This window comes from Zootermopsis nevadensis, unplaced genomic scaffold, assembly GCF_977971745.1.
Source record: "Zootermopsis nevadensis isolate Lab colony 2312 unplaced genomic scaffold, Znev_1.0 Znev_ptg000010l, whole genome shotgun sequence".
Taxonomy (NCBI): domain Eukaryota; kingdom Metazoa; phylum Arthropoda; class Insecta; order Blattodea; family Termopsidae; genus Zootermopsis; species Zootermopsis nevadensis.
In genome coordinates this window covers 11,768,171-11,784,136 of record NW_028259142.1, presented here as the reverse complement: position 1 = coordinate 11,784,136, position 15,966 = coordinate 11,768,171, and the positions used below count along the sequence as shown (strand labels likewise).

The window sequence follows — 15,966 nt, the reverse complement described above, 5'->3', positions numbered from 1 at the left end:
CACAAACTGTATCTTTCTAATTTCTTTTGTACGTAACTCCTTGAGTTCCTTGAGGACTATAATTTATTTTGGTTATCCCAACACCCCGAAGGACCTATCGTTGCTAAAGTTGAGTAATGTACCTGCACGTTATACGATGGGCTGCAGGATCATTTGTAGAGCGACCAGATTTGCCCTGTGAAGAAATTGTCAAGGTTTCTTGCAGGAATAACTTGTCTGTTCGGAAATCCCCAAACGCAGACGATTAGATTTTTAAAACCAACTGTTTATTATAATGCCACAAGCGCAAAAGCTCCCCGATATTTGAGGTTAAGTGCGGGAATTGAGGACTACTTTAATTATAATGGATTGACTGACTAATGTAGTTATTATGAGTTAATTGTGGGCGAATATGTCGGTACTGGGTTAAATAAATACTAATATAATCATTACGAATTAGTGAAGTATGAATATACTAATCTTCTGTAGTTTATTAAGCCGTAATATTGTAATCGCGAATTGACTGTTGGTTGGTTTAATGCATTCGTCGGCTAATGACGGATGTAATCATTCCGAATTTATTAAGGATAAGTATTCAGGATTGGTAAGGGCGAACATAATAATCATAGATTAAAAGCTAATAAAGTAATCAATTAAGGATACTATATTATGGTTTGATTAGGGACCGGTACAGTCGCCACTGGTTGCATTAACAGTTGACTTCAGGGGTTACATAATTTGGTACGAAATGCAGACTGACTTTCAGTAATCACATTACTGAGCACAGTAGTGTGTGTCCAACACGAGAGAGCGCGTGACACTCACTTGCATCCATGTACCCTAATTGAGTCAGGTGAAAAGGATCATATTTCACAAGGGCCGAATTCGGTATCACATAATTCATCACAGTCAGTTTCCTTTGACAGTTTTCATCATCGTCATTATCATCAATCTGCATAGCCGTCAGTCTCTTCAACAACCACTCACTCTTTTTGTCTTATGGTATACGTAACTACAAAGTGATAATAAGAAGGCATAACGAGAGACTTAAAAATACTTTAACTACCATTCTGTTTTGTGCCCTTTGAGTACAATGCTAACGGCTATTACTGGGAGTAGAAAAATTAGTGGGGGCACTTAACTGACTGACCGTACTTAAAAGTGGAATCACTAAATCAATATAAAAGTTAATTTCTAAACACACACACTGAACTCTCCTGATTACTTTAACGATATTTTAGTTACACAAATAATATTTCGCGGAATGATAAAATGATTACTAATCAGCAAAATATAAGGATCACAGATGGAAGTGGCCCTATCCTTGAATTTGCCTGGAGGTACTGAGAAAATCCTCGAATTTTTACTAAGAATACTCATGCCACAAACCGAGATTTAAACACACTCCCTCAAGCCAGCGACGTTCGGTCATGTGAACATGACAAAGTTAAAATAGTGTATAAATATAGCATGAATTGGGGAAATGAAGGATGAATATAAAATTTAAGTTGGAGACACTAAAAGACAACAAGATAAACTTATGCGTAGACAGAATGGTGATAATAAAATGGATCTGAAAGAAATAAGACATGAGCAAATGCATTTGAGTCATCTGGCATGTCGAACTCTTCTTGTAATGAATGGACCTTCAGATTCCGTAAAAGGTAAGGAAATTTTTATCAAATGAGCGACTGTGAATTAAATCCGTGGAACAGAGTTATTCTTGACACACTAAAGTAAGGTCAGCGTCGTTAAATTTTATGAAATCCGGACTGTATTTAAAAAAAACGAAATGATAAATGAAAAGAAATAATAAATTGTGTGCCAATGACGGAGTTTCGAGAATGCTCGTTAGACTCAAGTTGACACATGACCTTGAATATTGAGGAAACAATACTAAGAATAAACTTAGCAGATTTACTTCGTCAAAATTTACTAAAACTTTTCGTTCTACTCTTAAAAAACTTAACTATTTTAAGCACGTAAATTTACTTTCGAGTCCTTTGGCCCGCGGTCATTACTAAATAGCCCCATACGGTGTTTGAGTAAGTTACTTTACAACTTCCTGCTTTGTTTGATATTTGAGTATGATTTTACATAATATTCTCTACTGACATATTCTCTAAGTTGACAAGGGGATTTTCCATTATTCGGTTATACCCTTGTGAGGAAGGGTTTGCAAAAATATTAATATTCTGTCCAGGCACACACAACAGTGGTCGCCATCATGACAAAGCTGTTGCTCTTCTGTGCTGTGTTAAAAGCTTCGTGTGCTTGTATTGTGATATCACCGTGGAAGAAGAGCGAGCGAGAGAGAGAGAGAGAGCAAGGTAAAAGGTCAAAAGAGGAATCGTTAACGATAGAACAAAAGATGACGATGGTAATTAGAGCAGTACAGAATCTGTGCAACCTATTATAACATGGCTAGATCACAAAAGAGAAGGTTAGGTGAGGGTTGGTGGGGAGTACCGGCGACTTCATTGCTGTAATGATGGAAAGTTGTGGGGGTCTCTCAACAAGTATCGCTATACGACAATACGGCTGGGTACCTGGAAACACGTCTCAGCTACGGAACAATATAATCGTTTCCATGCATAATCGTGTGATGGCAATGATTATAATAATAAACAAATTGCGTACGAAAAAGCACCCTACTATAAATTCATACCTGATATATTACTCTAAAATAAAATAGTACAAAGTATACTGGAGGTAGATTTGATATTACACCTGTTAATAAAGGAATCAGGTAAGTGCACATAAAAGACACTGGGATATAAAACAGTCCGAACACAATCAAGAAATACAACGAAAATATAAATAAATAAACTGATCTAGACTGTCCCTTGACTTATGTAAATTTAACGATGTTAAGATCCTACTAGTAACTGTGTCTACCACAGAAACTTTGATCTGCAACCAAAGTATCCTCAACTTACATAAAAGAACAGATGTAGGAAGATGCAACCCTAGAATCGTATAACTTTATAGGAAATATTCTTGAAATGCAAGCTTGCAGATTAGCAGCAAAATACGAAAGGTGAGATATAACAATAAAAACTGTAATAATAATAATAATAATAATTCAATTTTATTAATAGTGAGAGTCACTTATCCGCACAGACTGACGTGATAAATATTGGGAAAAATTCAGTGTATTTCTCTTTCGTCCTTCATTCCGACTGGGGTGAGTGATTTAGCTGTTGGACGTTCAGTATTTACAGGAATTTAATCTTAGCAGATCCAAAGGCAGCCAGTAAATTAAAATTTGTAATTCATCAAACTTCCTTTGCTGTGTGTTTTGCAGTAGCCTTCAGGGGCCAACTCAGCTCACGGCAATGATGTTCGAACTTAACCCAGTGCGTTGTGTGCCAGAACACTGAACATGGTGCTGCTGTTATGGGCAAGGTAATGATATGCATCTGAAGAACACGTGGACGCTGGGTGGAAAATATCACAATTATGTGAACGTAAATGTAGATGTTAAATTAACCAAAGTAGCACAGGACTACCCTAAGGACATGGTTGTTGAGAATAAAACCTTGTATTTTTAAAATGTTATATATTGGTATTATTAGGATGGATCAATGTTAATAAATAACCTAAGAATAAAAGGTTAAACTTCGTAGCTTCCGAAAACAGAAGTCTCTATGAAATGTAAATACTGTGTCTTCCTAAACGGTCGTCTAATTTTACAAGGATAGTAAAACCTAGCACGCTACTATGAGCTGGGGGTTTAGAAAAATGCATACACAAGGGACAATATAAAACGCCAACACAAGATATCCGAAATGAAATGATGAGAGGATAATTTTAACATGGATTTTAGGTAAAGAGTGAGTGTGCCATTTGGATAGAACAGGCTCAGAATCGTGTCCAATAGTTGGCTTTGGTATTAACGATGTCGAACCAGACAGTGTCATTTCATTAGTCAGATAATAACATACGCTCTATAGCAGGGGTTCCCAAAGTGTGGGGCGCCCTCCGTGGGGGGCGCGAGTGGTTTTCTGGGGAGGGGGGGTGTGTTGTTTGTATGAAAAATTTATTTTAACGAAATATGGAGAAACATTTTAACATCCTTTGCTTGGTTGAGGCAGTTTAGTTGTCTTACAGTGCTGTAGAATTCAGACTCGCAGAATATCGGCGATTTTAGGAAGTAAACGGCAATATAAGTATACGTACAGTTAAATTAAATGCATTGAATAATATATAATAAATTATAAAAAATGTGTATTCATAGCTAAAGTTTATGAGAAATCTATTTGCTTGCACTTATTCTGGAAGGGGGGGAGTGAAATTTATGAAATGTTTTGAGGGTGGTGCAAGGTATAAAAGTTTGGGTACCTCTGTTCTATAGCAACGAGTAGAACACGTCTATGGTATAACTGTACCAGACCATCTATTACATTATCTGCATCATAACTTTATACAATTCACATACTGAGGTAGTCCCTCTAAATAATATTAACGGACTGTACAAAACACATTGGAGCCACTGGAACGTGGAGAGAGTATCAAACTAAACTTAATTATCTACACATAACACGGAGGTCTAGATTTAATCACGATCAACAATACTGGCAAAATGTTATAATATAAATAAATGGAACGCAGCCCTTTAATATAGGAGAAGAGGTAGTCGAAATATGGAGGATCTGTCTTGTTAGTTAAATTGCATGCCTGCGGGATTCCTAGGCCTAGTGGGTACGCGCTTTTGTATGGTTTTGTAGAAATCGATATATCGAACAATACGAAGGATACAACGAAAGAAGCTTCAATAGATGCCAGACCTATTACCATATGAATGGCCTCGTTACAGATGAACAACTCAGAATAAAACAGCGCTAAAGTCATAACACAAAACAAATTGCTATGAAGAGGTAGTGGCACCTCTTGAGTCATCTCATCGAGGACCGAAAAAGAAACAAGCTTACAGAAGTTTTACTCTCAACCTATCTCAAACCTCGCAAAATAAAATTTTAGAGACAACGTGAAATCGATGTTCTGGTAAAATGTTACTATGCTTACTACTTATCAAACCTTTCTTCTTGAATAGACGTGTTATCAAGAATTATAAATTAACAATTACTTCGATATAAACTTGTGTGCTATTCTTCAACTAGTACGCTTTGCCTTTTAATTAAATTTGACCCGTACAATAACAATGTTTTACAAAATTTTCACAGCCCTTTTCATAAATTTAATAACTATAAAATTTTGCATAAGCGTATGGAATTTATAGGCAAGGCTCAATGTTAACGATGCATACCGATACAAGTCCCATGCACACCCATGCTGTTTAATAGTTATGCCTCTCGTCATCAAAGAGGAGGCTGAATATATTATTATTTTCGCGATGACGTTAAGAGTAATTATGTTAACAGAATACCAGTGTTATGTTGGACACTACCAATTACGTACGTATTAATTGATATAGGCTTAAACGAAATCTCTGGAGTTCGTTATAATCTCGTCTTCAGAGGATTAGTTGTAATTACACTGAAAGTTAAACTATATTTGTTGTTACTTCCAGGTTAGTGGCGACGGTGGGAATTAATTCCGAAACCCTGGAATACTAAATTAATTTTAGCCACAAAACCACCTATTTTTATCCCGAAACCTCATACCAACTTACATCAAATATGGCTCGACAATGCAAAATGTTTAATAATTTCTGCTGTTACACCGTTCAAATCAGGAAGTTCTGCAAATAACATGACGTACTTCCTTCAAAGGGTTTCATTACGAATGATAAAACGAGCGAGAAACACAAATTAATAATAATACAATTCAATTATCCGTTTCCGTGCATAATTTACACTGGTTATGTTAAATGGGTAAGCGAAAACCTAAAAATTTCGCGTAACTTAAGCATCATACTTGTAATTATTTACGATAAAATAACATGTATTTCAAACAGAATTTGTATGTACATTCATGATCGATCTTCATACCAAATTTTGCATGCATAGCTCAGTAGAACATCAGACATTAAAGTTAATTGTATATTTTGTGTAACCGTCATGTTGTGTTTTGTATTATACAGAAACAAAATGTGTGAACAAAGTTTCATATAAAAATACTAGTAGGGATATATGACCAAAAAATGCAATTATCCAACATTACGTAAAAATCAGAACTCACAAGATAGCACATATTGATATTACTGGTGGCTGAAAACCAGACAGTACACAGCTAAGACAAACTCTTTCACACCACGTTTCAAAAACACCGGTCACAAACTTCCTAAGTTATAATGGGATACACTATCGAATACACAGGCATCGTGACGTATATAACAACTGGACAGTAAAATCTGTAATTCTGAATTTATTGAATCCAATGCATCTTCCCCGTCAATTTGGAGAAAACATCCGATTTTTCAGAGGACCTTCTGCCTCCATCATCATGGAATAATGCGATGGTGGCCGTTATTTGTTGTTGATATACATAGTCAATGCCCCTTACATGCGACACGTGCAACACAAGCCGATAGAGAATTCAATGTAACTTCGAGTGTGCTATATACATGTGTGAAGACAAAGTGACAATCTGAGGAAAATATTATTTTCTGAGAAGAAATATTGTACGAGGCGCGTCCACAAAGTAAGTTTCCCACTCGTCCCACAGCTAGCAAACCTTATATTGCGCGATGCGACTGTGCGTACGTGATAGAGCAATGACGTAGCATGGCGCATGCACTAACGGTACTTCCCGAGTTCTCACAGTAGCATCGTTGCAGCCGTTGAAGATGGAGGTTCTTATTCCAGCTCCCGCCGACTGTGAAGTGCGGTCAGTGATAACGCTAGGCCGCACACGGCTCGACGGACAGCAAGTCTCCTGCAGGAGTTCAGCTGGGAGGTGTTTAATCATTCACCCTACAGCCCGGACCTCGCTCCCAGTGATTTCCATCTTTTCCTATACCTCAAGAAATTCCTGTCCGGTCAGCGTCAGCGTTTTGAGAATGACAGAGAGGCGGAGATGGTTGTCACACAGTGGTTCCAATCCCAGGCGGCAGACTTCTACGACACAGGTATACAAAAGTTGGTCCCACGGTATGACAAATGTCTCAATTCCGGTGGCGAATATGTTGAAAAATAGCTGGACACTTGCTGTATCTGTTGTAATAAATATTTCCATGAAATTGTGTTTTGTTTCTGTAAACGGCCCCAGGGAAACTTACTTTATGGACGAGCCTCGTATATGTCAGATAGTATATATTAGTATGACCGTAGAATTTTTGGATCTTGTGCACCTACCATATACGTAGAATATAAAAGATATGAATGTTTGAAATGCACTAACAAATATGGAAATATTACAACGAAGATACCATAGCATAAAACTGAAGAGAAGGAAAAGTGGAAAAAGACAAGAAGAAACTTAAGTTGGAGTAAGGGAAGAAGAAAAGATAAAGATGGAGGAGTCAGCAGAGAACATAAGGAACCAAAAAATTACTAAGATGGCTCTCTTCTGGGTTGTAGCGCCGTGTAGTCTTATAGAAGTTGACCAACGTTTCAGAGGCCCTTGCTGCGTCATTGCTGGAGTCAGCAAGGACCTCTAAAACGTCGGTAAACGTCTATCGGACAACACGCTACAACCCAGAAGACAGCCATCTTCAGATTCACCGCCGTGAAACCTCAAACCCTGATTAAAAATGTTACTATTTAATGTCATCTCCGTTCGTGTACTGTTTAGGATATCGCCCCAAAATAAAAAATATTCCTGATAATTTTTATCTGTAAAGGTCGGTACAGATGTAGTTATCGGGTTCTTCATTTTGACGTTTAGTGGTGTTTCACACGTTGACGTTTTGAAGATGTCGCTGTAGCACTCAAAAAATTTCCCAATAACACGTTTGGCTTCTACATTACAGTTTACACGTTATTATAACGGGTTATGCATGGTCAAAGCATTTACAGCTCTACAAGTAGCAGTTCCTAGTAGAAACTGATTAGTCCTCTGCATTCAACGCAGGCTACAGGCAATTCGCCCTTGAATGCAACTCTCCAACACGAACCAACAACATCGGTCTCCTTTTTCCTCTAGATTCAATTCCTGCAGTAACATGTTTACGTCCTTTTGGTGCTACGGATTCGTTGATTGATTAGTTTAATATCCTTTCATGTGCTGTTGTATGATCGGATTAAATGTGGTTATGGAACATTATGAACATCATTCAGAAACATCCATGTACTAAGCGGAATTCGAACCCACAACCACAGTACACAAGACCCCCTAGGATTCACATTAACGTTAATGGCTGACGACATCAGAGTACTGGGATTGCAACATGACACTCTAACAGTGTACCTAGAACCGGTTTAAATGAGCTCCAGGGTGCAGCTTTGAAGTTACTTTCGTGTTTGAAACGTATGCAATGCTATAACAGTATTAACAGCCAACAGCTGACGAATGCAAACAAAATTACACATGCAAAATTTTGTAGTATTTGTGTAATCTTTACATGAGACGATTAAAGAAAACGCCTATTAAGAAAATCGTGTTAGTCCGGCTGCAATTACATGTCTTCTTCCAATCTAACGTACTCAACTAATTCCAACGAAATTGTAGGCCTATGATCGAAGCCTGCATTAAAAGTTCACAGAATTTAGTTTTTAGCTTACTCTGTAACAGTATCAATTTTCTAAAGAAAGTCTCATAAAAAAATTAGTAAATTACGTGACACGGATTTAAATACTGTCTGAATCATTCATTTCTAATATTTTTACAATTCATGTACTTGGAAAGCAGCTTTCTATAGCATGCAATATAAAAGCATTAGAACTCTGCAGTTTGTAGTGTTACAAATTTTGAAGTAATAATACTGTTTCCGAAATAAATTAATTTTAAGGCCAAAATTTCATTTGTAAAATACATGCACTACAGATCTAATCAAGCATTTCCCCTCGTTTGTTTCTTTCCTACTGCAGTAATGTAAAAATCGAGGATTCATAAGACTCCGGAGCTTAAATCACAGCAGATGGCAACACACATTGGGCAGTGGTTTCTTTTCAAGAATCCATAATCCCCATCTCGTAAACGTGTTCTCTTGATGAACTCCATCAATGCGTACAGAACCAGCTCCGTGTATACCATTTTATACGTAATTACATGCACTATGAACTATTTGTGCATCGCGACAGCTCTTATTTAGGCGCACAGAGGCATCAGCTGATAAATAGTGCTCTGAAGAAAGGATTCTTTATGGCGGATGACTCAGTTGTTGACATTTGTGGAGAAATGCCTAAAATATAAACGCGAGATGGAAGCTGTCACGACGTCATACATGGAGGTACGTAGTAACACAGAGTAGTGAAAAACAAAGGAAATCATTTCATTCATCCGTGTATTCTCACTTAGCCAGGGATTCCAACGTCACTCAAATGAACGCGAACATTAAAAGTTCTTCACACTCGCTATAAATTAAATGTACCCAGTAAATATCAAGTTTCGCCTGCACTTAGTTCCCCTACCTCATTTTATCCATAAGGTCCAAACTTCGAGTACCGCGGTTACATGTTTCGCGCTGTTTTAAAGAATATAATTCCCGCAAAAATCGAGGGTGTATTGCGTCGTAAGTTATTATTAATGATCAATAATACCATACGCACATAGACCCATCTTTCTCCAAACAACTCAGTCAGGTCACATATGAATCACCTACTTTAAAAACTGGGTTCCTCACTTCAGGTTGAATGACATTTTCAATGTGCATCAGATACGACAAATTCGCGTGGGAATAACATGTGTTTTGATCGCAACAGCAGATTAAGCTATTTATAGAACAGTCCTCAGCCTGTAAGGGTTTACTAATATATCCGCTACAAGACTAACAGGACTACATACGAGGAAATGCGAATATTTAGTATCAGACATTGCTAACGCTGATTCACACAACACATTTTGCAATAGGAATATATATCACACACACGAAAAGAAAAAGGGTCTAATCACTTGTTTCCATTGGATTGAACAGTCTTACCTATAAGTAGATGTGTCTATAAAGACGAAGTGTTGGGCACAACTGGTATGGTTAGATGATTACCACTCACCTACCACTTTCGTTCTATATGGAAGTAAATGAAAACTACCCTCGGATGTTAGAGATAATCTTAAGTAACCTACCAGACCCAAGCGGATTTTCCTAAACATTTTTACCTCCTAAGTGATAAGAGAATATCTTAAGGTAGTAATTGGTGCTCTAATAAACCAGACAAGCCGTGAGGACCAATAACTGTCATGTCCAACACCTTCTGTTGGTTCAAGTCTATAAAATTTCAGCTTCGTCCCAAAATATCAGATGATGTTATAAACATCTTGTCTTCTAAAAGACCCTCTGCGAAAGAAAGTGTATCCTGTTTTATTGCATATATTATCATTGATAATGATAATTCATTACGTATCTGGTCAGCAAGTTAGTCTGAAACGTACGTCAGTATCTACCAGACTACAAGGCGTAACATTCCAGAAGACAGCCCTCTTTATAATCTCACCGTGAGTACCTAAAATCTCACCAATTACAAGACTAATTTTACATACATAATTTTTTTGTAGACACCAACTATTAAATAAATTAACCACCAAAAAATTCAGTTATTTATTTCAATACCGATACCGACTGCGAACCTAACCTCAAATGTTTGCATCTTCGCGAACTTTGTCATGGTTATAATTTTTATAAAAATTATTTAATACCAAGTTTGTGTATACGTTTGTTATGTGTTTTACATGCTTATGTAAAACGATTCAGTAAACAAGCCTAACTTCATAAAAGTGAAAGTAAAATAAATGTTGAATATAGTGCAGATCAGTAAACTGAAATTCTGTGACAATACCCGTTAATATTATGAAGCAAGCCAAGCGTATGAACGGGCGTATAAATACATACTCTTATATACTTCAAAGACTAAATTGAGTTTTTTATCGGGTCCCACTGTGTCACTATTCTTGAATATGCTCTACTCATATCTCAAAGTAAACCGATCGATGTTTGGGTTCATCGGAGCGGCATATATGTATGTATGCATACCAGTGCTTCGTGTATGACATATTCCTTTGTGAAAGGCGTATTTGCATTATCCCATTTACAACTATGTGCTCTAGCTTTCAAGTGAGATTATCCGCACGTGATATTGAAGGCATTTCGCAGATGAACCTGTGCAACACATTTTTCACATATATGTGGTATTGATCCATACATTCTGGATATTGTATAGATACAGTACACCAGGGATCGCAAACCTCATGTCACCGAATGCCCGGGTAATGGTTTATAATGGCCCGTGAAAATTTTAAAATATTCACAATAACTTGTGCGTTCGCTGATGATCAAAAAACACGCACCGATTTCTGATGTACGACGTAATCTCTACCGTCTAGTGTCGAGGAGGTCCATTTTTTGATTGTGTCCAAGTGTCATATTAACGAGTTCGTTGGTAAATAATGGTGGCATTTTGAAAGAAAATTTCTATCAGTTTGGTATTTTTATGAGGCAGAGTACGCCGAAAAACATGCTTTGGAATGTGTCATGATGGAAGAACACTACGTGCTGAGCAATTCGTAATGTATTTATTCCAATTAGAATTTTTTATAGATTCATATGGTGCCTGATACAAAATATAGATTTCTCCTAGTTGTTCATTACTCAGAAAATGTTGGCCATTCCTGTAGTGGAATGTTGGAAACTGCCGGGTAGAGCGATGTACATTTTCATTAACAAATGCAGGAAATGTTACAACTGTATGGAGGAAAAACGTTTCTTTTATAATGAGCTCCTTGAATAATTAAAAATGCTCACAACATCGATCCCTTGTATAAAAATTAAATTTGAGTCAGGATATCTACAACGAAATTATTTATGCAGATACAAACTCATTTTTATGAAACAAAGCTTCAGAGAACAATTTAATTTTATGCATCACTTTTAATGCCCCTGTGTAGTGATTAAATCCACTATAAATATATTGGAGTTCCCAGGTTCGATTCTGTATACGAAGATCGACAATCCTGATATATTTATCATGGATTTCATCTTTTTTTTTTGGACTCTCCTAAAGGCGTATTATAAAGTAAAGTTAGGAGTATAAAGCAAAAATGATAGCCATTATGAATGGCTTTAAACAATTATGAACAGGAAATTTATCACAGTAATGTTTAAAAACAATTCTCTTAAACACGTCTTAATTTAACTAGTTTCATTGGTATACCAGATTCAATGAGAAAGTTGTATAATTACTACACTGACATTTATCGCCCATATTATGAGAACAAGCCGCCACGGTGGTCTAGCAGTCAGAACACTAGCCTTGTAATCCTGGGGTCCCGGGTTCAATTCCCGGTGGTGCTCAGATTTATAACTTGTGTTGGGTAAGGTCGTGGTCTAGGCATCATGGAGTTTTCCTCCGGGGGCTTCCCCGGTTTCTCCGTGGCATCCCAACAATTACTCCATTCACACACAGAAGAAGGCAATGGCAAACCACTTCTGGATCATCTGTCAAGAACGTATATGAACAGGTCCCAGTCCGAGAAAAGGATGGAAGGATCCTGTTCATATAAATTCGGGCACCGCCGGGAATCGAACCCGAGACCCCAGGATTACAAGGCCAGCGTTCTAACCGCTAGACCACCGTGGCTATCAAAACATACTTATGTGTTATTAAATATGACGTGCTTCGACGTATAATGGCCATAAGCCTATGTATATAACGATATGACGAATGTTACATAGCTATTACTCTATTCTCATTGTGACATAGCCATACAAAATAAACTGCAAACATTATCATTATAAATTATGCAGGCCTATTTATCTTTGGTTAGTATAATTCCAAGTGATTTCGGAGAATGCATATATCAGTTAAGGCGATAAACGTCTTATGTTTGAGATATCTGTAAAACCCCGAACGAGCATTACATTTCACAGGTGATGAGAATTGTATTTTGCGAAGGTTACATTAGATCTGGTATATGAAGTTAACCTTTTACTTACCGATAGTTGTGTAGTCCGTACTGCTGAATTTTGTTGTTATCATCCAGATTAGTTTACTTCGTGTTTATCTGTAACATGATAAGGACAACTTAGGAAATACAAGTGTGTTAATGTTTGTTTATTTATCATTGAAGTTAGTGTTCTTACATGCATTTGTCGGTCGATGGTGGATAATGAGCAGTGTATGTTGCCCTGTCTATTTGAAAGTGTAGGTGATTTGTATAGAGGTATAGTTCTCAAATAGCAGTCGTAATTAGTTCCATTATCTAATCTCCCGTATCAATACAATTTATATTCTGTCTTGGATTTGTCTTTCTATTTATTTCACAATTTACACAATTTGATAAAATTCCAATATAGCGCAGCCATACGCAAAGTTGCAATTAAGAGCGAACAATCCATCAGATCCAGGCAATGTAAATAAATATAAGACCGACAAAGAAAAAGCTTTGAATAAATTAATAACCATTTATCTGTTATGAAAGAAATAGGCAAATAAAAGAGAATAGTGTCATTATATCACAATCAATTTTGAAAAATTTAAACACATAAATTTACAGAATTCTGTAGAACATTAATATCTCCAGTAGAAAGACAGATTGGAATGAAACTAAAATTACTTCCTCTAATTTCATGGTGAATGTTATTTCTATTTATTACTGATTCTCCCAGACATTTAAAATCTGTAATCTCTCCACAATAATTAAGTAGAGTTGTATTACAATCTGTTTCAGGTTTTACCTTAGCGTCCAGCTCATAAATTTTACTAAAGGGATCAAACAAATTTCTTTGCCGGGCAGTATGATAAACTGTGGGATTTCTGTAATTTCCCAAATATTAATTTCATCATCATTTTCAACTACTAGTTCCAGAGTTATTTTCATTCGCCTACCCCATGCCACACCTAATATCTTTCTGAAAGGATCTTACAAAGTTTTCTGATAGGTGGGACGGATTCCAAAAAAGCCAAAAGTAACATTGAAATATATTCAATCGTTCTGTAAATAAGCGAATATTCTATTTATTTTCCGGGATAAATACGGTCCAGTGTTGACCTACATGTACAGAAAGAAATTTCGATTTATGTGAAAGCACATATATAAAACGAGAAACCATTCACCCGTAGAATTTTAATTCTGCGTATAAACGTTGCTGGTATAACGTTCAGTAAATGAGCCTGTAAAATAAAAATTAGAGGGGAATTTATATTTATGGATCTTGGGTAAATTTGGTTTACATAAATGGAAAATGATGTTTAAGTAACTTCAAAAAGAGTTGAAGAATCACCTTATTACTTTTTCGAATTTCTCTGTCAGTCCACAAGAAAATAAATGACAGTGACCAAACAACAGGACCAATCTTGCCAAATTTTGGTATGACGGTCCTACAATCAAATTCTTTTAACCCAAGTAGGAATAAGCGTACGTAAGTTCCACAGTTAATACTATAATAAAATTATTTAATTTCTCCATTTTCATCCTTTTCTATGTCTATAGACTTGTTGCTGTGGAATCATGACTGGGTCCTCATAAAAAAATGTCCATGTATGTTTCTAAACGTTTGTAAACTTATAGTTTCAATGTTGGTCGTCTGAATTATAACTTCATATAGTGCATAAAGCCTTCTAGTCCACAAATGTTTCGTTACTTGCCAATGATCTAATGTTATAGCGATGACTAAGCGGTGACATGACGCTAAAATAGGAAATATATACATGATATTAGATAATTTTCAACTTTCAGATTTTTTTGTCTTATACGCGGGATTTTATATATTTTTTTAAATAAACTGTCGATGGCATTATCTCTGTGCAGAATATTATGAAATTTAAAGGAAAAACAATCGATTTAGATATTTATTATATAGATATAGGAATATTCGTAGATCTCATCCTAACAAACAATAAATTTGAGAAGTAAACACTACAGATCACGCGTCTATGGCGAGACTAGGATGAACTAGGGCTCACATAAGAAGCGAGGCTACTCATACCATAATGCAGTTTATAAAATTTGGTACCACTTTTTTAAAAACTGGAACAAGAACAGTATTCTATTTGAAATTAAAATCGCATTAGGTTTCATGTTACCGAACTAAAACCATCATGTTATAACCAGGGTAAACACACGTCCACACATCGACATGCTTAATGCTGTCATATATGTAACTCCTAGAGACAGGTTTTTGGTGTACTGAAACCCCACAGTAGCATAAAACCATTTTATCCACCCTCGCCCAACTGTTACACAAGTTACACTGTTAACATATTCCATATCAAACGCTCATACATACTCACGAACAAATATACACACAAAAGTTTGTTATTATATACGAGAGAAATGATCCCTTTCTGTATTAATTTCAACTACGTTTATTCCACTCGCCCACAATGCTGTATGTAATAACGTACTTCCTGTGAAACATTCCTAAATGCTATGTGCTAGTAAACACTTCTGTCCATCGTGTTACATTGATTGGGTTGTGTACGAAATGCTAAAAACCTTTCGACTTAATGAAGATTCTGTTTAACACAGTTACTTATATGATTCAAGGTTTTCGCGGGGATTTGAATATGGATGGTGGACACCTGGATCATTGGGTCGCCTAGACTCATTTCGCTGTTTGACAACGCTGTTTCAAACTTAAATTCTTTATGGCGTCGAGTAACTTGGGAAGATAAATATAAATGTTGAGTTGATGAATAAAATTCATCTTTTTCAAAACCCGAACTTTAATTGCCGTGCTCACAACAGATCCGCTATTGAACCCTAAATGGATGCACTTTAATCCGCTCACTTTCCTATACCCTGCTTCTGTAACATTCATTTCACGCTAATTTTTTTTCCTAGAATCAAACGAAATAAGTAAATACACTGTAGAAAAAATGCTGATTTATTGAGTATTAAAGCAGGTGGTATATATATAGTTAATAGGTTTAAAAATATTAGGGCTTTCCGAGCATACTGTTGTATGCATTCCTCAGCTCTTATATGTGT

The 15,966-nt window shown here is 36.4% G+C and overlaps 1 protein-coding gene across 17 annotated transcripts in view; it reads right to left on the bottom strand.

The window, feature by feature from the left end:
* LOC110828488 (uncharacterized) overlaps positions 1-15,966 on the bottom strand; it is a 727,302-nt gene that overhangs the window by 297,805 nt on the left and 413,531 nt on the right. For all 17 annotated transcript variants that reach the window (XM_087346524.1, XM_087346527.1, XM_087346537.1 and 14 more), the window contains one exon: positions 12,971-13,038. The gene's annotated coding sequence lies outside the window, so the exon portion shown is untranslated. The remainder of the gene's footprint in view (positions 1-12,970; positions 13,039-15,966) is intronic.